Source organism: Triturus cristatus, chromosome 2_2, assembly GCF_964204655.1.
Source record: "Triturus cristatus chromosome 2_2, aTriCri1.1, whole genome shotgun sequence".
Lineage (NCBI taxonomy): Eukaryota > Metazoa > Chordata > Amphibia > Caudata > Salamandridae > Triturus > Triturus cristatus.
The window spans coordinates 874,482,231-874,503,848 of NC_140582.1; positions in this window are offsets into that span (position 1 = coordinate 874,482,231).

Consider the following 21,618-nt stretch of genomic DNA (forward strand, 5'->3'; position numbering starts at 1 on the left):
AGAAATCCATTAGGCTGGAGGTGCCCCATTGTATGTCAGCATTATATATTGTAATATTGCAATTGATGTTTCCCACCGGGACTCTTCATTTTACCCTAAAACACAAAGAGAAAACAATGGGTTCCCTACCTGCTCAAAGAGTTGTAGTTGTTTCTATCCAAGCTAATATAGATATATTCTCACCCCACACTGTCTGACACTTCTGTCATATGCTATGTCAGTCTGGTTCCCTTCCATAGAGAAATGGCCCTACACCCTAAAGTTGCACCAAGGTGCCAATGACCATGAACATCTACTGATCTATTTACTCTGCAATATGGGCTTTCTTAAAAATCAAGGGACCAGGGTGTATCGGAGCAATTCTTGCAGAAAAGTGTGGGATACCCTTAAAAATCTCTGCTGCAATGTTTTAACTCTCCAAGTTCCATCCTTATACCTCATAATCCCTGTTTTGACCATTGCATTTAACTTTACTACTAGCTCTCTGTGATCTGATAGGATGTTCACATCTGCTTACTCTTTTTCATATTGTGTGAGGATTACTAGAAATGTTCCCTGTTTGACTCTCAGTGGTTGCATCTGCCCTCGTATCCTGCAAAGAAAAAGTGTAACAGACACATGATAATATTTGGAGGTACCTCCTTGGATGAGTGTAACCTATCTGAGTTGGTGCCATGTGAAATCAAAGCACAAGCAAAACAAGAGGTGTTAGAAGTCTGCGTACCCATCTCTGTCAAATGCTGATACCACATATTATCTAAAAAGCCTTCATGAATACTATGGGATATACGTGCCTGTTTGGGTCCTGCTGTCTGCAAGTGCATAATGTGTTTACATAGTCTCAAAAATGAGGTAAAATACCCTTCCAATATAGCCTCAAGCATAAGAAGAAGTAAAAAGAAAACAGAAATACACAGCTGTCTGCTAGTTGAGTCGACAAAATACTCCAAAAGCGCTTTCAAGGGAGTTATTTTTACCCCTGTGATTCTCTTTACCCCTCTTGATCCCCTTTGTCTATTGAAGTGTCTAGGGCAAGGCGTGGTCTAGTCCCACATCTGTCATATGGATCCATGGTTTTTAGCCATACACTTTCACTGCAGTGGGATACTCATTGTCACTTAGAAGGTGCAGTCAAATTTGGAATCCTTCCATTTGTTAACAAAATTCTGTACGTTAACTTGTTATCCAACAGGTATCAAACTGGTCTGCTAGGCTGAGACTGTCTTCTCCGTTCGCAATAACTGTTTAGAGAAGAACTTGACAGACTTCATTACCTCCGACAAATAATAATGTAATCCCCTAAACCTCAGCTGTGTTATGGATTTCTGTTTTTTTGCCGCACTATTGTTAAAGGGGCAGGCATGGGACGTTCTCTCACTATTTGATATGGTGTTCACTTCCTGTCTGATTTCTGAGGGTGTACAAAGCCAGTGGTAAACAGTACTACAGCAAACAAATGATGGACAGAATGCTGACAATGCAAACATTCTCCACCAGTCAAAAGATCTGGGTTAAATCTATTGTTCTTTTGCCCACTACACCACTCCAGTTTGGACCCAGCCATATGCAAATCAGTCTTGGCCCTGTGCCCCATGGGAACAATCCAGACCGAACTGCCAGGCCAGGCCCTCCCTGGACCAGAAACAAGCATCCTGGGACCAGTTTCAGGGTATGCCTCCCTTCTTCAGCCAGACTAGCTTGAATCCAGCGGCACAGTGAGCAAGGGGCCCACGTCTGGGCATACCCATTCCACTTAGGGTGAAAAGTGTTGCAGCAAACAAATGATGGACGGAATGCTGACAATGCAAACTCTCTCCCCCAGTCAAAAGACCTGGGTTAAATCCATCGTTCTTTTGCCCACTACACCACTCCAGTTTGGACCCAGCCATATGCAAATCAGTCTTGACCCTGTCCCCCATGGGAACAGTCCAGACCGAACTGCCAGGCCAGGTCCTCCCTGGACCGTAAACAAGCATCCTGGGACCGGTTTCAGGGTATGCAACCCTTCTTCTGCCAGGCTAGCTTGAATCCAGTGGCACAGTGAGCAAGGGACCCATGTTTGGGATTATGTTTTCCCACTTCCAGGACATCTTAGGGGTATGCATTGAAATACCAAAAATATCAAAAAGATCTTGCTGCCTTTCTTCCTCGCTTGAACCAAACTGTATGACAACCAGTGGGGAACCCTGTCACCTTTCTATGATTTGCCCTTTGTGATTACACAGTACTGTACTCTTTATGTCATCCTCCCACTTCATGGAGGGATATCTACTTGCAACTTATGCGCTTCTGGATTTGCAACCAAGGGTCTGGCTATGCTCAGGAAAAAATCAATTGACAGCGGCAATTTACTGTCCCATTACCTAACCATCAGACTCCCCAACTGATGCCTCAGCCTCGGTCGCTCTTCCTTAAAGATGCCTTCCAAATATCTTGAATCTGGGAATTTGGGAGCTGTGTGTCTAATTTATTCAAAGTGAGGCTTGTCGGTGCCGATCACTATTTTTACACTATCCCTCTGGATATAACCGGGATATCTGAGGGCTCTCAGAGAATGCCCCTTCCAAGAGTTTCCTTCTGGGTAATGCACTACTGCCTGCTAGAACACTCCACGAAGAAGTATTTTTTTCCCGGAGCTTTTTCCTCCCTCTTTTAATAGCAGCCAGGGACCTAATGAATATGCATTCTTTAGTGTAACACTTGGTGACTGCATGCCTGATATATTTGTGGAGTATCTATTTAATTGACATCAGGCAGTATCTCCTTCAGACACAGTCTAGGAAAGTCGAGATGAACTCCTGGGTGGCTCTGCCAAAGGTTGCCGGACGAAAGATAGGATGACACAACATCTGTTGGCAATGTATTATAGAGTTTATAAAAAGCGCATGGAAGGTCGGTTAGCTCTGTGGAACTGGAATCTGAACTTCAACTTACCTTGTGGTGGATACTTTATTTTATACCTTTGTAACCGCAAAAATTTCATATATATGCATATTATATCAAACGTTTGCACAAGCACATTATATCAAACGATAATACTTTCTACAAAAACATCCAATCACACGTTTATGGAATATGACTCATGTGCACATGTTATTGTTTCATTTTCATTCTATCGCTGTACTACTCGTGCTTTTAATCCTAGCAATGCTCCACTCTCTATGGGTCAACTGCTCTGCAAGGCATAACCTCCCACTTTACCTTGTGCATCTGTACTTCTTTATCTGCACATTGTTTCAGAGACATGCTCTTTCAATGCAGGTCTGTGACCTTCCATTTCTACTGTGCCTAATTATATTTCTCTATTCTACTAAAGCTCATGTCTACTTCCCTCCCCCCAGGTCCTGACTCCATTTGTTCTTTCTATTCTGCTATTATAGACAGCTTAGGCCTGTATTTCTCCTTTAACATGTACATCTGTACACTTCTTCCAGTTGATGCTTGAGGTGACATGAGAAGGCCTTCTTCCTTTTCTACACTCAGTATAGCAGGTCTGCCAACCATGCAGAAGTTTACATATTGAATCTGGGAGCAGCTTTTTGCTGAAAGGTATAAGACCTGTTGTGCTACCTGGTCTGCTGCCAGCTAAGAGTTAACATAGTAATTAGAGCCACGCACGTTTCAGGTAGTGATAACTCCATTGTGAATGCTCTTTCTCATTTTCAGTTGAAGACGTTCTGATAATTGGGTCTATGCGCAGCTCAAAACATGATGCCCTTTTGAGGCGGTTTGTGGAGCCTGGTAGACCTGACCTAACTGCATTGGTAAACCAAGCTCTAGCACTATAAACTGCTGCCAAAATAATAAGTGCTAGACACGATTCCAAGGGGTATCCAGAGCACAGAGGCAGGACAGCATAGCAAGCAGTTAAGTCAAAAGACATATACATTGGGCTCAAACAGAAAAGGCAAGTCTTGAACTCAATCGTACCTTAGTGCAATTGCGTAGTCTTGAACCTGCGCATGAAAACTAACCCTAACGGTTCCTTTAACTGCAGTGTGGCTATGAAGTGGTGGGGGTGCATCCAACCAAGGTGAAAGCACCCCAGGCAGCCAACTGACATCAGCAAATTGAAAGTGTTGCTGCGGGTACTACCTGACGTGTGTGGGACAGCAAACAAGGTTGTCTGTTTCGTGTTGCGTTTGCACTGGTCTTTTTTGCGGCATACAGGGTCAGTCAACTTGTGGCCCCCTCTAAGACTAACCTGGGCACTGCATGCAGATAGCACATGAATGTCCACTTCGGGGTGGGTCACGTTACTTAATGGCCTCAAGTGCTGCCCTGTATGCCTAATGCAGGCCTACATCCAGCAGAGGCCCCCAGGGGGATGCCGTCTTTTAATACACCAGGATGGCACTTGTCTCAGTCGATTCCAATTCCCTACAGTGCTAAGGATGGCACTAGGGTGGGTGGGTCTGCCAGCTAAGGAGTTTAGGCCACATTCATTTTGCATATCTGCAGCTATGACTGCAGCAGGCTATGGCCTGGTTTAGGAGCACATAAAACGACTCAGCAGATGGTCTTCTGGAGCCTTCAAGGGCTACTTGAGGCCAAATGCCATCAGAGTCATATATCTTCCCACAGCAGGGGCTCCTGGAGGCAAGTGGACTGTCTGGATGCTGAGCCACTCCTACGTCATGAGGGCACAGCAGTGGGCTGCTCCACGGAAAGAATACCATTTGGTAAGCAACACAAAGGAGGTGTGGCTGCACTGGTCTGGAATGAAGTGGTCTCAGTTGCAGGTAGCTGTGTGGAGAACATTGCAAATGTGGGAAATGACTTTGCAATCATGTGTAGAAACAACTCTCAGAGTCTATGAGCGCAGATCTAGCCGCAGTGGCAAAATTGGTCTGCCATGCAGAGATTGTCTGGTCAGAAGTCACAGTTCACTTTGAATGAAGGGGGGAAATTGATCATAAGGCGGTTGGAAGGCCCAGGAGGAAGTTTAACATCTCTTTAACATCTCTGTGCCAAGTAATGTAAGGGCAATGGCTGTGGTTGTGTCAGGCATGGAGTCATCAACTCAGGACCCAAGGCAACTACACATGGGTTCACTATCCAGGATAGGGATAGACATGATCTTTTTGAATGTAGTGGTAGTGCTAGAGCAGTTAGGTTTTTCTTAGTTTCAGGACAGCATGAGAGGGAATAAATGGGGGGAGCTGTTGGCGGTTGTGGAACCACCAGCAGTATGGCAGAGAAGGTACCCAAAATGGCCAATAATAGCCAGTAGCCCAGGAAGAAGAGACACTCAAGCAGTGTCCTTGGGATGCCTCATAGCAGAGACACTAGGAGCAAGTAAATGGCCAACAAAGGGTCAGCACCAGGCGGACACAGCACTTGCAGCCCAGGCAAGGCTAGAGGACCTCATACCCAGGACAGGTAGCTAGGGAAGCTTAGAAGTCACCGAGCTCGACACCAAGGGGCCTGCGAGAAAGGGCTGTATTGGAAGTGCTGTCAGTGCTATGATCTAAAGATATTATAGTGTTGGAGCAAAACGATCAGGAGACGGACTGCAACTGATTTATGACCTCAGTTAGAGACACTGTTATCAAAGTTGAATGTATAAAGTGATGCACAATGTTTAGATAATATTAATGACCATAGATTCATGATGATTAATGATCCATATTATTTATGATGTATAAATAACTGCAACCATTTACACACCAACAAGCCTTGTGTCTACCCCCTATTATTTCAAGAAGTGGGGGGAAAGGGTGAGAAGTAGACGGCCAGAGGCCGTGAGTGGTCGCTCGCCCATCTTTGGTGATGTAAGAGAAAAGAGATTGTAGCAATTCAAAAAGCAGTGTACGAATTTTGACACCAGAGGTTTTTTTTTCTTGAGCCAAAATAGAAGCAAAGGTTATAGTTGACAGTTGACCCTAGAAGAAAACGTGTTTATATAAATGGCCCTGAAAGGAAAAGAGACAGAGCAGATGACAAAGAAGGAGAGGAAGAGATATAGCAAAAGTCTTTGGATATCTCATCAAGATTGTTATAACAATTATTTTATTTTATCATCTTGATGTTTATCCTGGCCAGAAAAAGAACAAAAATCTATCTCTAATTCTGTTTAATAAAGGAGAAAACCATATAGCATGGTAACATTTTTTTGGGTCATTTGTGTTAAACCTGTCAGGCTTAGGGTAGTTTTCTCCAATCTGTTTGCCTTTCTCCTCCATTTTTACTGATTTTGTTTTTGCTGGCCTTAGGACTCTGCACACTTTACCACTGCTAACCAGTGCTAAAGTACTTGTGCTCTCTCTCCTATAAACATGGTAAAGTGGCACTACATGTGTCAAGGGCTTGTATATCAAATGCTACTAGTGAGCCTGCAGCACTGATTGTGCCATAGCCCCTTAAACATGCTGCTGCAGAGCCTCTATGTGCAGTTTTAAGATGCCACTCCAACTTAATAAAATAAACCTTTACCAGGCCCAAACCTTTCTTTTTAATTCATGTCGGGCAGCCCTAGGGTAAGTTCTAGAACAGCCCGGAGAGCAGGGTGCAATGTGCTTAAAATGTTGGACATGTACTTCTAATTTTAACATGTCCTGATAGTGAAAAACTCTTAACTTCATTTTCAGTACTACAAGGGCTATCTCTCCCATAGGATAACATTGGAATTGCCTTCTTACATTTTATAAGTGTAATTTCCAAATGGGAAGAGATAACCAGTTCATGTTTCAAGTCTCTGGAATCACGATTTAAAACCTAAACTTATGGTGAAGTCAGATTTTAAATAGCAATCCTGAAAATGCTACTTTTAGAAAGTTGACAATTTTCTTGCCTTAGCCATTTAGTGCCTATAGACTGTCTCTGGTCACATGACTGGGTATGGCTGACATTTGAGCTCTGTGTATTCCTTCTAGACAGCCACACGCAATAGAGGGCTTGGGTGTTCCTGGATGGACCATCACTGGCACAGCCCCACCTGCACGTGAATAGACTGCGTCCTACCTCCACACAAAGGGCTGCATCCCATGACAGGGGAGGCACAATGCCTAGTGACTTCCAATGTAATGCTCTAGAAGCTTCTCTCCTACTTCAGAGGCACAACTGGCACTCGGGCAGCAACTCTTTAGTACACTTGTGGGCCTGTGGATACTCTGCCAGGAAGGACTGCTGCGCTGCAACAAGGATGGCCACTTTGATGGAATGCTACTCTAAAGGAAATGCCACCCTGCTGTTCTGACCTACTGCCCTCTTGACAGGGGAATAAGAACTGGACCTTCAACTTCATCTTGAACCATGACCCCAGAGTAGATCCAAGGGCTAGTCCGCTGGCCTTCTGATCTGAGCCTTAGGGACATAAAAGGCTCCGAAACCAGCTCCTGGACTCAGCCTCAACGAGTTCCTTATCCCCAAATGGTGCCCCTCAGGTCCTGGACTCTTTGTGTGGCTCAGCAAGGCTGAATCAAGTTTTTAGGCTCTTCGCAGCTGCTAACGGGCATGTGTACAATGAAACCGCACCGCTCGCACCAGAAATCAGCACTAGCCAACTCCAGCCCATCCCTTCATACAGCAGCACAGCGTACACCAAAGAACTCAGAATAGTGAAACAAAACAGCAAACAGCTGGAGAGGAGATGGTGTTACCGCAAGGACACCTCCGACAGGGCAGCCTTCAAGACCCTGCTCAACCTATACCACCACCTGCTGAGGGCAACAAAGAAGACAGCCCTAGCTACATGAATTGAAACCAATGCCAACAACACCAAGTAACTTTTCAGCATCGTTAAGGAATTCTCCAACCCGGTCTCCAGGGAAAACACCATCACACCCTCACAGGAGCTGTGCGACAACCACACTGACTTCTTCTATGACAAGATTGCAACCATATTCAGAAACTTCAACCCGCAACTCACACCTATGGACTTCCTTGTCAGATATGCCACCCCTGCAACCAACACAAGCCACAGACAGACCACCAGGAACCTCCTCTACACCTAGGACACAACCACCACCATGAAACCAATCCACTTAGGAGCTCCCACAGACAAATGCCCATACCTCATCTTCAACTTCAGAAACAAAATGATAGGCCAGGAATTTATCACATTGCTCAACATCATGATCAACACTGCAAAATTTCATGATGCCTGCAAACACGCCGAAGTCAGACCACTACTCAAAAACCCTCCACTAACCCCAGTGAACTTAAAAACTACAGGCGATCTCCCTACTCCCATTCCCAGTGAAGGTACTGGAAAAGATCATCAACAAGCAACTCATGACAGACCTGGAAAAGAACCAGCTACTCGACGCCTCCCAATCCGGCTTCCACAGCAATCAGAGCACCATAACTGCCCTGATTGCAGCCATCTACGACAATCAAACTCTCCTTAATTGAAAAGAAACAGCAGCTCTGATCCTCAATGACCTCTGTGCAGTCTTTGACACCACATTCCAACACACGCTGATTGAAAGACTCCACCACATCAGCATTTAAGGGGACACAATCAAATGGATCTCCTCCTTCCTCAAGGGAAGATCACAGAGGTTCCTCCTTCCACCTTTCCCCTCCGAACCCAAAGAGATCACCTGTGGTGTTCCCAGTGCTTATCCCTCAGCCCCAATTTCTTCAATGCATATATGAACCTGCTGACCAACATCATTAGATCCCATGGTCTCAGCATAATTTCCTATGCCGGTGACACCCGACTCATCCTCTCACTCACTGATGGCCCCTCCACCCCAGAACCCACTTTCACAGATGCATGACATATATTTCCAACTGGATGAAGAACAACTGCTTGCAGCTAAACACAGACAAGATGGAAGTATTTATTTTCGGCAACAACAGCAACACATGGAACGGCACCTGGTGGCCATCAGACCTGGGACACGCACCCACTTCTTTTGATCACGCCAGAAACCTCAAAATGATTATTGACAACAAGCTCACCATGAAATTACATATCAATTCCATCTCCTGTGCCTGCTTCCTCACTCTGTGCATGCTACGTAAGATCTTCAAGTGGCTACCCATGCACATGAGATGCACGGTGACACAGGCCCTCATCACCAGCCTACAGGGACTACTGCAATGCCCACTACGTGAGAATTAACAAAGATGTCCTACATAGACTTCAGACCACAAAGAACACCACAGCCAGACTCATACTCGGACTTCCCCAACGAACCCACATCACATTCCACCTCAGGCAGCTCTACTGGCTCCCTGTGCAGAAGAGAGGCCCATTCAAGCTGCTGACCCACGCACACAAGGCTCTATACAACCAAGGACCTGCCTATCTTAATCATGGCCTGTAAACCCCCCCCCCAACTGTCCAGAAGACTAAACTCTAGCCTCCTTTCCCACACCTACAGAAGTAGAAGTGGAGGAAGCTCCTTCTCCTACCCCATAGCAAAGACCTGGAATAGCCTCCCCATGCAACTCCGGGCCTTAACTTCCGGAATTCTGAATGGCTCTCACAACCTGACTCTTCGAATGAGCCTCTGGGTCCTACAGGCACCTGGATGCCCTATCGGGTGATTAGCTGTGCTTTATAAATCCTTACTGATTGATTGAATAAAGTGACAAAGACATGGGTTGTGACGGCATTAAGTTTTCATTTCCAAGAAGCAGCTCAGGAGAACACTTGCATATACCCAACAACATCAATCAGTACAATAGCCAGAAGACTGTATAACAAACACCTCATGTGTGGAGTGGTGAGCACACATGCACATGCTCTTAATATCAACTCCTGAAATAGACTCCCAGTGTAGCTCTTGTCTTTGTACAAGATTGTGATCATTGGTGTAATGCAAAATGATGCCTCCTGTAAAATGTGATGAGAGGACCCTGAATCTTATAGATGTTAATTGGCCATGGTCTGAATGAGGGCCCCTTTCAGGGTTGGGCACCCCCTGTGGTGTTGAGCCCCCATACACTTGTTAAGCCGCTAGTTGTGACATATGACATTTGACAGAGAAAGCAGCTTTTGAATACGGCTCCCCTCGTCACATTACCTTCGTTCATAGCGTTTGGCAGAGCCCCACTTAATTTGGGGTGTGCCTACGTGAAGATGACAATCATTATGAATCCATATATTATAGCGACAAAGTGAGACATATATCCCAGCATAGGTTCTTTTGGAACAATTTAACAAGAGTTATATTTTCACCTGAGGGCAGTGCAATTTCACATGTATTTTAATGCACCAAAGTGAGAGGTTCCGGCAAATGTATTCTACTTCCGTCTAATAAATCCTCTAGGTATATTTACGGAGTTTCATGTTATGCATAACAGCTTTTTGCATGGGTTGTTTTTCAGTGTCTAAACGTGGCTCAGTAAACAGTACTCTTTGCTGTCATCATTTAAGGGAGTTGTAATACTCAAGAAAAAAGACTAATAGGCCTGTAAGCAGGCAATATGGCTGAATTGCAAAACTATGGGGGTTGAAAGCAGTGCTGTGTTAGTGCAGCAATAGACAATAGGTATACAATGTGCACATGTATAATTTTAGACTACATTGCATTTTTTCAAACAATGTGTCCTGTTGAATAATATTGTTCTCCCCAATACAATTAGCTAATTTCCAATCAAGACTGACTACCTTTCAGAACAAGTGTTCAAATATATCAATAAAAACAGTCTTCATATGGTAGGGCCCCAGTGTGCTTTGGAATATAACTGCTGTTCATCTATGCTTCTTAAATCCAGATTCTCTCAAGGATTATGACATTACAAATCTTGTAAAGACTTCACAATACATTTTTTGTGGAGTGTTAAGCACAAAATAAAATCTGTGTAAGAAATTGGGTCATTAGTTGAGAGGTGGAAGTCCCACTCATATAATAAAAACAATCCCTGTCAGTGTGAGCCACAAAAGTCACTAAATAAACCTGTACTTAATTATCTGGTAGCTTGTCACAAATGCAATTTGGCTTAATTTAGAAGCAATGTATAAAGTTTTTTGGGCAGCACACAAACAGTAATAAAGTGAAATCACAACACAAGAATAATCCCAACCCAATTTAGAAAAGTAGAGTACACATTTATAAATAAAATGACACCAATACAATAAGAATGCAATCAATAGGACCGGACATTTGAATTTGTAATTTTTATAGTGTAAAAAAAGCGACAAAAAGCACAAAGCCCCAATTGCGGTTATACGGTAGTACTAGACTGGCGCAAAGTCGCAAGTTCAGGCTGACCGTGATGGAGTGTTCGTTGGGTACTGGACCAAGTTCATCCCGCTGAAGATTTTACCTTCTCTGAGCCTAAGCCCACTCTGGAAGCTGTAGTGGAGTCTCATGTTGACAGTCAATACAAGGAGACTGGTACAGGTGCGAGAAGCAGATCAGGAGCTGCGGACGGTCGCTGTTTGATGCAAATATGGATGTGGAGATCCGCATTGGCAGTGGGTGCGGAATGTCGCCAGTGGTGTTGGATTATTAATATTACCACATGTAGAGTGCACGGCTAACCAATGGGATTCCTGGCGCTAAACGGAGGTAGAAAGCACTGAATAGAAATTCGATTAGCCAAGTTTTAAGGTTCTTGATAAATAGCAACAGAGACATACAGTGTCTTCAGGATTCTGGAAGGGCGTTCCATATTTTTGGGCCTAAGTATGCAAAGGAGTGACTTCCTGTGCCTGCCAGATGTATTCTGGCCATGCGGCATAAAGCCTGATTCACATATCTCTGGCTGGGATGATACGGGGAGATCAGAAATACCAGGAGTTGATCTCAGAGTGGATGCGATGTGCAGGTCATAAGTGGAGATTCACATTAGCGGCCATCACGGATGGTTGATGGCTGATGCAAGAAGTCAGTTTGCAGTTACAAAGAGCCATAAAATGTCTGGATTGCCACTCGGAGCTCAGGCCCTGTGATTTTGGTGCAGGAGTACTGCAATTCTAGCCAAGGGTCCAGGACTCGGGGAGGGGGAAGGGGTCTTGGGTACCAGGACTTACTTCATCAGAGGCCAGCAACAGGGCTCAGGCTGGTCCAGTTAGAGGTGGCCAGCTGGACAGTTGCAGGGAGGCCACTGGAAGCTTGTTGTGCCCCTGTTGCTCAAACAACTGGTTAGCGAATTGATCCCTGGAGTCACTTCTGGGAAGCCTGGATTCCAATTGTGTGTCTTTTGGATTCCAATTTAGCAGGTCCAGTCTTCCTTTTTCAGACAGCAGGGCAGTTCTTCTTCCAAATCTTCTACTGGTCCAGGAATTTTGTGATGAGAAGTTATGAAGGCGACTCTGGAGGCACCCTAGGTTACCACAGCGAACTTCCGGGGCAGATCTGTAGCCCCCGCCCCAGATGATCAAGACCCGGCACAGCGTGGACCCAGACTTTTGCGGGTTCGACGCTAAGGACACGAATAATCCGTGATCCTTCTATCATCTATTTTTGTGATTACAGAATATCTTCCCCTATTGTCTGAATCCCTTCCCTTATTTTTTAGTCACCACCTTGGTCCTGACGAAGCGCTAGGATCCATTAGGGACCGGCAACAGCGCGAAACATGTTGACCACTATCTGCACCCCTTCTCTCTCACTCTAACCCTCACTCCAACGGGTCGAGAGCAGCGGGACGTATCTACATCTTTTCTCCCCCTACTCAGAATGTTTATTTAACATCATTCCCCGTGACTTTTAGTACATTTTTTGGACCCACCAATAAATAGTTAGGTCTTTTTAAAGCTCTATCACTACACCCCCCTTTCCCCACACACCCGCATGCACAACTACGGCGACTCCACCAAAAGATCTCCGACAGAGAGCCCTTTCGAGGGCCCGTGAGGGACTGCAGCGCCCCCCCCACGAGGAGCACCGCCCGATGATGATGCTCTGCACCCGCAAGGGTGTGTGAGGGCACTTCTAGAACCATCCAGGAGTTTCTGGTCTCCATCATACCATAATTCTCGAACCTTATCTGACACCCTCCCCCGCCCCCCACCTCCCCCTCCGCACAGTAGACCATACTGTCATTGTTTTCTTTAGGAACTGTTACCCTACTGTGTACAAGTTATGAAGGTGCCCTGTGTCAGTCTGATGGTGGGGGATACCCCCTTTGTCTAAAATCCTCCCTTTCCTGAGTTTGGCTCACAACGGTCTTGGGTAACATAGGGCAGGCAGGCCTAGGTGTGAGCTGCATTGGTCAGTGACAGGGCAGACACCCCTTAGAAGCCAGGAAAGGTCTGGGCAAGCCCTCAAGCTGCACTTGGAAGCTTAGAAGCACTAAGAACAACCTCACAGGACAGTCTGATCTGACCTGCTCCACACCCAAGGCCCTTTTGTCCCCATGTCTGGAAGAAATACAGAAAACAACACAAGATAACCATTCACACTCATGTGAGCCTGGAAACTGTAGGAAAGGCACATTTAATTTAGGCAGAAAAATGCCAACTTTATAAAAAACACAGTTACAGAATATTCATTTAAATTCAACTTTATCATTAATAAAATTTAAATTACAATTCATTTGAGTGGAAGAATCATTTATCTATATGCCCTCAAACTGAGGTTACAACATATTAAGTGTAAAAAGATAACTTAGTGTTGGTCTGTGGGAGAGATAGCATTACAAAAGTGAAAAACGACTTTAGAGTTTTTCACTGATAGGGATTGTACAATATAAATAAACCTTTACTACTTTTTAAATGCTATGGACCTTGCAAAGGAGTGGTTAGGGCTACTTTAGGGTTGACTAATAAGTATTTAAAATGAAGCTTTAGCCATAGCAAAAGGTTCATTTTGTCAGATCAAAATGACAGTTTAAATCTGCACTACAGGCTGCAGTGCAGGGACATGGTTCCCAGGACTACATAAGTGGGTGGCACAAAGAGTGCTGCAGCTCACTTGTACCATTTAACTGCTTTGACGCAGCTGGAATTCCCCCGCTGTGTGGGAAAATTCCACGTGTGCGCGATGCGGACAGCCCCCGGCCGTCCTTCACACACGCCCACCATGACGTCGGACGGCTGAGGGCCGTCCGACACATGGAAGAGGTTAAGTTACTGCCCCTGGGTAGTTGTAGTACCACTTAGTAGATACCTTTAAGTAAATTAAATGCTCTAATATGGTGTAGGCCATGATTAACATGTTTGAGGGAAGAGAGCACACACAGTTTACCTCTGGTTAGCAAGAGCAAAGTGCAAATGACAACAGTTCAACAAAAGAGGGGAGTGAACACAAAAAGTCTGGGGAAGTAGAATGCCAAGGAGTTCAGATCTAACAATCTCTATTTCTGTGAGCATAACATTTGAATTATGGGCTGGAGAATACAGCATTTCTCAACCAATATAGCACATGGCCTGTTTAATTCACCTGCATGTTTATCTAGCAATACAACACTTTTTTGTTCCAGCTTTTTTTTTCTTGAACTGTGCTTAAAGTTTCAAGATGGCACAGATGAAGGGCCATCATCCGAAATCTCCTCAGTGGCTTATTCTGTCAGTGAGCCTCACAGTAAAACTGTGATAAACACCTTCGATACTCCTCATTTTATCCTGACATTTAGTTGAATTAATTTATGAGAATGTTAATTCAGTGACCCTTTAGTTTAGTACAGAAATCAGAATTTTTTTAATTGACTGAGGCATGTAAGTATGCATGTATTGAATAGTTTAGTCTTCCATTATTTGCTCCCACCTGTATTTTATGTTACTTTATCTGCAGAGTATATATCATTGACACTTGCAGCAGTGCTGGTAATCAAAGGTTGGAACCACTGGAGACACTTTGAGAGCAATAACACATATATGTATCATTACCTACTGGCGGTCGCCAGTCGGTAGTTATAGTTAGGACCTATTATCCATAGGAAATCCGCAACATTCTATTTGGAATAACTTTGGCGCCGGTTGATGAATCTTCAATGTTCAAAACTGGTGGGGCGCTCCGGTCCGTTCCTATCCTGAAATTCCGGGGTGATTCGTCAAGCGGGTGCCAAGAAAAAAGGGGGATCCTAAAACGTTTTTTCCCCATGCAATTTTCCATAGGAACCTTTAATCGCAGCTACAGCCCGAACTGCTGAATGGAATTACACCAAATTTGGCAAAAAGGCAGCCCTTGGTTCAGAGTCGTGCCTTTTGGTTAAATGGCGTAAATCCGTTCAGTAGTTCCTGAGAAAATCAAAAGTAAATTCATAGATATATCTCTGGCCTCGGAGGATCCGCGCACCCTATGTGCACCCAGCGCGCACCCTCCCGATCACGATCCAAACCAGGAAGTGTTGGCAGCCATCTTGTGCCTCGGTAGAACTGAGGCACAAGAAAACAGAACGCGCAGAGCGCAAAAAGGGTAGAAACACCCTGACCCCCTAGGCCTGCTCAGGGGGTCCCACAAGGACCCCCAAGGCCCAAAAAAAAAGTTTTTAAAAAACGGCAAAATCCGCCGATAGAAAAAAAAACGAAGCGCGGCCTCCCGCATTTCGTTGCTAATTAGCTCCCGGGGGGGGGGGGAAGTCCCAGGGGCATGCACAAAAAAAGTGTGGGGGGGCCCCCCACACTGCCCCAGGGACTGCCACCCCCCAGGGCAAACCATGAATAATTGCGGGGGGCACACAGCCCCCCACAGCCCCGGAACCGCCACCCCGGGGCTTTATAGTATAAAGTTGGGTGGCCTCTAAGGCCCCCGAGCCCCGGGGACTGCCACCCCCCGGGGCTCGACTCAATTGTGATTGCAGGGGGGAACACTGCCACCCCAGCCCCGGGGGCTTTTTTTGGTTCCTAAAATACCCTGTGTGGGGGGGCCCAAGCCCCCCCACATGCCCCGGGGACCGCCACCTCCCCAGGGCTCTAAATATTTAAATTGGGGGGTCTGTGATGGACCCCCCAGCCCCGGGGACCACCACCCCTGGGGCTTTGAAAATGTTGGGAGGCGAGCTGCGCGGCCCCCCTCCTGGAGCCCTTGATCGCCCTGGAGACCGCCACCCCCAGGGCCGGCTCCTGCAGTGTCCTGGGTTGCCTGGGGTGCCCAACCTGCATCTTAGCAGCTCCCCATGTGGAAAAGCAATGCCGGCTCCTGCAGGAGGTGGGAAGCCAGCTGGGACTGTGGGGGCATTGGGGCACCCCCCACGGTCCCCAACAAGATGGCCAGGCCCCGGGGGATGGGGTCCCCGGGGCCAGAAGTGGCCAGGGAGGGGGCCACGCGGACCCTCCCCAATATGATTATTATTATTATTTATTTATATTTTTACGGAAAAGAAGAGCCCCGGGGGATGGGGTCTCCATGGGCCGTAAATGTCCTTAGGAGGAGTGCCATGCAGCCCCCCTCCAAAATAATATTATTTAAAAAAAGCCCCCGGGGCCTGCATTTGTGCACGGGACGGGGCCCCACGCGGCACCCTTCCCAGTATTAGTTTTTTTGTTTTTGACATTGGGGTTGAGGCCCTGGGGGATGGGGTGGATGGGGTCCCCAGGGCCGCAAAAAAGAAAAAAGAAGGGGGGCTACACAGTCCCCCTTCCAAAAAAATAAATAAAATAAAAAAAGACGCAATCGTGCCTAGGCCCCGCCCCCTCATGGAACCACTCTGCAAACGCTCCCTGTGGCGCGTTTTAGATTGGGGAATTAAAACCCCTTCAATACTGGGGGTCCCTGGGGGGCCAACTAGCCCACCAGGAACCTCCAGCATGCGCCACGGATCTGCGTTGCAGAGAGGTGTTCTAAGGCCATGTCCTTTTTTACAACACTCTGCAACGCAGATCCGTGGCGCTTATCTGAGGAATCTAGTGGGCAAGTTGGACCCCAGGGACCCTCAGGATTCAAGGGGAGTTAATTCCCCAACTTAAAACGTGCCACGGGGCACGTTTGCACAGTGGTGAAGGGAGGGGGAGGGGCCGGAGTTGACATGTGTGCAAACACACCCTGTGGTGCGGTTTAAGTTGGGGAATTAATTCCTCTTCAATCCTGAGTGTCCCGGGGGGCAACTAGCCCAACAGGTACCTCCAGTAAGCACCACGGAGCTGCATTGAAGAGTGTTGTAAAAAGGGGCGTGGCCTCTGAACACCTCTCTGCAACGCAGCTCTCTGGCGCATACTGGAGGTACTTGGTGGCCTAGTTGACCCTCAGGGAGTGGCAGGATTGAGGAGGAATTAAATCTTCAACTTAAAACGCGCCACAGGGCGTGTTTGCAGACATGTCAACTCAGGGCACGCCCCCTTCCTTCTCCATTGTGCAAACGCGCCCGTGACGAGTTGTAAGTTAGGGAATTCATTCTCTTTCAATACTGAGGGTCCCTGAGGGCCAACTAGCCAAAGAGGTATCTCCAGTATGCGCCAAGGAGCTGCGGTGCAGACAGGTGTTCATAGGCCACGCCCTTTTTTACACCTCTCTGCAACGCAGTTCTGTGGCGCTTACTGGAGGTACCTAGTGGGCTGGTTTGACCCTAGGGACCCTTAGGATTCAAGGGGACTTAATCTCTCAACTTAGAACGGCCACAGGTGACGTCTTCAAACACGCCCTGTGGCATGTTTTAAGTTGGGGAAATAATTCCCCTTCAAACCTGAGGGACCCTGGGGGCCAACTAGCCCACCGGTTGCTGCCAGTAAGCGCCACTGTGCTGCGTTGCAGAGAGGTGCTGCAGGCTGGGCCCCTTTTTACTCCTCTCTGCAATGGCGCTTACTGAACGTAGCTAGTGGGCTAATTTCCCCCTGGGGCATTCAGGATTCAAGGGGACTTATTCTCCCAAATTAAAACGGTCAAAGGGCGTGTTTACACAGTGGCGAAGGGAGGGTATGGGGCCTGAGGTGACGTGTGCAAACACGCCCTATGGCGCGTTTTCTGTTGGGGAAATAATTCCCCTTCAATCCTGAGGGACCCTGGGGGCTAACTAGCCCACCAGGTGCTTGCAGTAAGTGCCACTGCGCTGCATTGCAAAGAGATGGTCCAGGCCGTTACACTTTTTACACCTCTCTGCAACGCAGCTCTGTGGCTCTTACTGGAGGTACCTAGTGGGCTAGTTGGACCCTAGGGACCCTCAGGATTCAACTGAACTTAATCTCCAAAGTTAAAATGGCCACAGGACATGTTTACACAGTGGTGAAGGGAGGGGACAGGCCTGAGGTGACGTGTGCAAATACGCCCTTTAGCGCGTTTTAAGTTGGGGAAAAAATTCACCTTCAATCGTGAGGGCTCCGGGGGTCCAACTAGCCCACCAGGTGCTTCCAGTAATCACCACGGAGCTGCGTTGCAGAGAGGTGGACTAGGCCATGCCCCTTTTTACACCTCTCAGCAATGCAGCTATGTGGCACTTACTGGAGGTACCTAGTGGGCTAGTTGGACCCCAGGGACCCTCAGGATTCAAGGAGACTTTATCCCCCAGATTAAAACAGCTACAGGACGTGTTTGCACACATCAGCTCAGTCCCCCTCACTTCAACAGTGTGCAAACACGCCCTATGGCACGTTTTAAGAGGTAGTTTTAATCCCCTTGCCCTATTATATACTAGGGGCATACAGAGGAGGTCATGCTAATTACAGGGGGACACCAACGCATAGTGTTCCCTAGTGTATGTAGGTGTTTTCACTGTATTCTAAGTGTCTTTTAACATAGCACTGGCTCTAAGACTGGTTAGTCAGACTCCGTTACCACCAGTTTCCGTCTGAAAAAAGTTGAGGGTACAGGATGATTTTGCAATAAGGCTTCTTTCTGCTCCTTTGTTTGTTCTTTCTGCACGTTTTCCTTCTTCCTGTACTTTTCTTCAACTTTGAGGACTTCTGTTGCTTCTTTCTGCATTTCTTTTTTTTCTTACTGTGCGTTTTCTCTCCTTTCTTCAAATGTCCTATCTCTGTAGGCATATTTAGAAATTATCATTTAAAAAACCTTTGAAATTCACTGAAAAAACCATAGGTTTCAGGCACGTTATAGTTAGGAATTAGCATTAAAAAAACCTTAGAAATTCACTAAAAAAACATAGGTTTCAGGGGCGTTATAGTTAGCTGGACATTTCACTCGTACAAAACCATTGAAATTCCCCCGTTATAGTTAGTTCTGCTAACTATAACTTGTGCGCCCGCAATGCACTGCTGATGACGTCACATATTACATCACTCATGACATGGTCAGTGACATCTCAAATGACATCACTGATGACATCACTCTTTGGCCCCAAAAACTTTCTTTAAAAAAAAAAAGAAATCAGCGCAATTCGCGCTGGGGTCGCGAGTTCCTGCATTTTAGTTTAATGAGACAACGAGGTGGGCTAGGTCTCGGGGACATTTTTTAGAAAAAAATAGTAGGGGCGCGCTGGGGCTGCGGGGGCCCGCTGGGGTCTGCGCAGTCCCGGGGCTCGCTGGGGTCTTCTCTGTCCTGGGGCTTTACTCATGTTGGGAGGGGTGTTGTGCGGCTCCTTTCCTGGAGCCCTTTATGTGCTTATAACTTTTTGCGGGTTCCTGCATTTTATTTTTATGAGATCCCGGGGTGGGCCAGGACTCGGGGGAATTATTATTTTTTTTTTTTAAATTACGGGGGCCCGCAGGGGCTGCGGGGGCCCGCTGGAGTCCCCGCAGACTCAGGACTTTACTCATGTTGGGACTGCTGATGCGTGGGCCCTCTTCTGGAGCCTTCCACGTGCTTATAACTTTGGCGTCATTTGACGAATGTTTGCGAAATTTTGCAAAAAGTTTCTCTTTTTTGATCAGCTCCTATCTTGAAAGTTTAAGGGTGATTGGTCAAGGGGGGTTGAGAAAAAGGGGGGGGTCTCAAAACGTGTTTTCTCAATGCATTTTCCATACAAAAGTTTAGACAAGGCTACAGGTGAAACTGCTGAACGGAATTATGCCAAATTTGGCAGGGGGAAAGGTCTTGGTCCAGAAAGCGTGCTTTTGTAGAAATGGTGTAAATCTGTTCAGTAGTGTTTTGAGATATTAAAGGAAAAATATATATCTGGACGGTGCCTAACTGCTGAGCACGAGCTTGCGTCTGATTGGCTGCTAACACTTCAAACCAGGAAGTGTTATCAGCCATCTTGTGCCTCGCATCGAGTGAAAATATAAAAGAAAGGTTCCGGGGTCAATTTAATATAGCAGAGCTCTGTGTAATGATGATTTGGACGCAGTTAAGGTTTAAGATTTATTAACAATAAAGGAGAAACAGGTGAGCGCCAGGTAGTACGACTTCCACTCCAGGACAGCAGTAGGATGATAACCCTTTCACACTTCTTGTGCCCAACATCACCACTTCGCAGCTATGCCGTTAGAAGCCAGTCCGTCGGCTTGCAGCTCTCTACCTTTGCGAGCTAGTACGCTGCTGTGCCTGTACCTCTGCGAGCTACTATGCTGCTGTTCATTTGGGAGCGGACGGCTCGTAGTTCTGCGTCTGTGAGTCGAGCGGATGGGCCACAGTTGTCCCTCTGCGAGCCTGGGTGCGAACTGTTCATAAGTCACACTACATAAGCATTGAAAAGCCATTTTGTGATTCAGTCCATCAGCTGGCATCTGTCCGAGTCATTTCTGAAAACCTACCAGAGTTCTTTCTGTGAGAGATACCCCTTTCACGCTGCCTCTCCCCACATCAGCAGGTAACGCACCCTCTTCCCACATTACCAACATACCCTCAACAACCTTCTTGGGTCCGGAAGTGTCCCTGTGCGGTTGGACAAACAAGAATCTGAGTCATATATAGATTTACATATAAAACATTTTATTTAAACAAAACAACAACAAATGAAACTGAAGGCTGTGCTGTGGTTGCTGCCACGAAGTTGGGGTCACTGCCATTCAGGACTCAGGACACAGTTCCACATGTGGGCTTTACTTGTGTTGAACAGGGTTAGTGGCACCACATGTCGTGCCTTGTGTTCTACAGGGTTAGTGGCACCACGTGTCGCCGGCCTTGCATATGGAAATATGCCTAACTGATCAAAGGGAGTCTGGTACTGTGGGACTGCCACGGACTTGGTGTCACTGCCATTCAGGACTCAGGACACAGTTCCACATGTGGGATCAGCTTGTGTTGAACAGGGTTAGTGTCACCATGTGTTGCCGCCTTCTGTTGAACAGGGTTTGTGGCACCACATGTCGCCGCCTTCTGTTGAACAGGGTTAGTGGCACCACATGTCGCGGCTTGTGTTGAACAGGGTTAGTGGCACCATGTGTTGCGGCTTACGTTGAATTCTGCCTCAATAAGGCCACGTGGCGATGACTTGTGGTGCAGTGAGTTAGAAGTACCTTTGGCCCTGAGCGTGTACGTACCCTGCGATGATGCGTGGTCCGGGGGGGGCCACACTCGGACCAATGTCTTTTGTCTATTGAATTCTGCCTCAATAAGGCCACGTGATGTTGACTTGTGGTGCACTGAGTTAGTGGCACCTGAAGTACTCAGCATCTGTGCACCCTGCGATGATGCGTCGTCCAAGCGGGCTGCACTGGCAGAAATGTCTTTTGCCTACTGAATTCTGCCTTAATAAGTCCACGTGGCGATGACTTGTGGTGCAGTGAGTTAGTGGTACCTTTGGGCCACACTGGTAGCAATGTCTTTACATGCATTGAAAGACTCTTCATAGCAGTCAAAATCTCCAAGTAATTCCATTTCAGTCCGCCAAGGTTTGAAGAGTTGCAGAAGAGCTAAATAGAAAAACTCTCTCTTATCTGGAGTATCACAACTTAATTTCCTATGATTAATCAAATTTCCTTTGGCATTCTTTATGAAACATCCA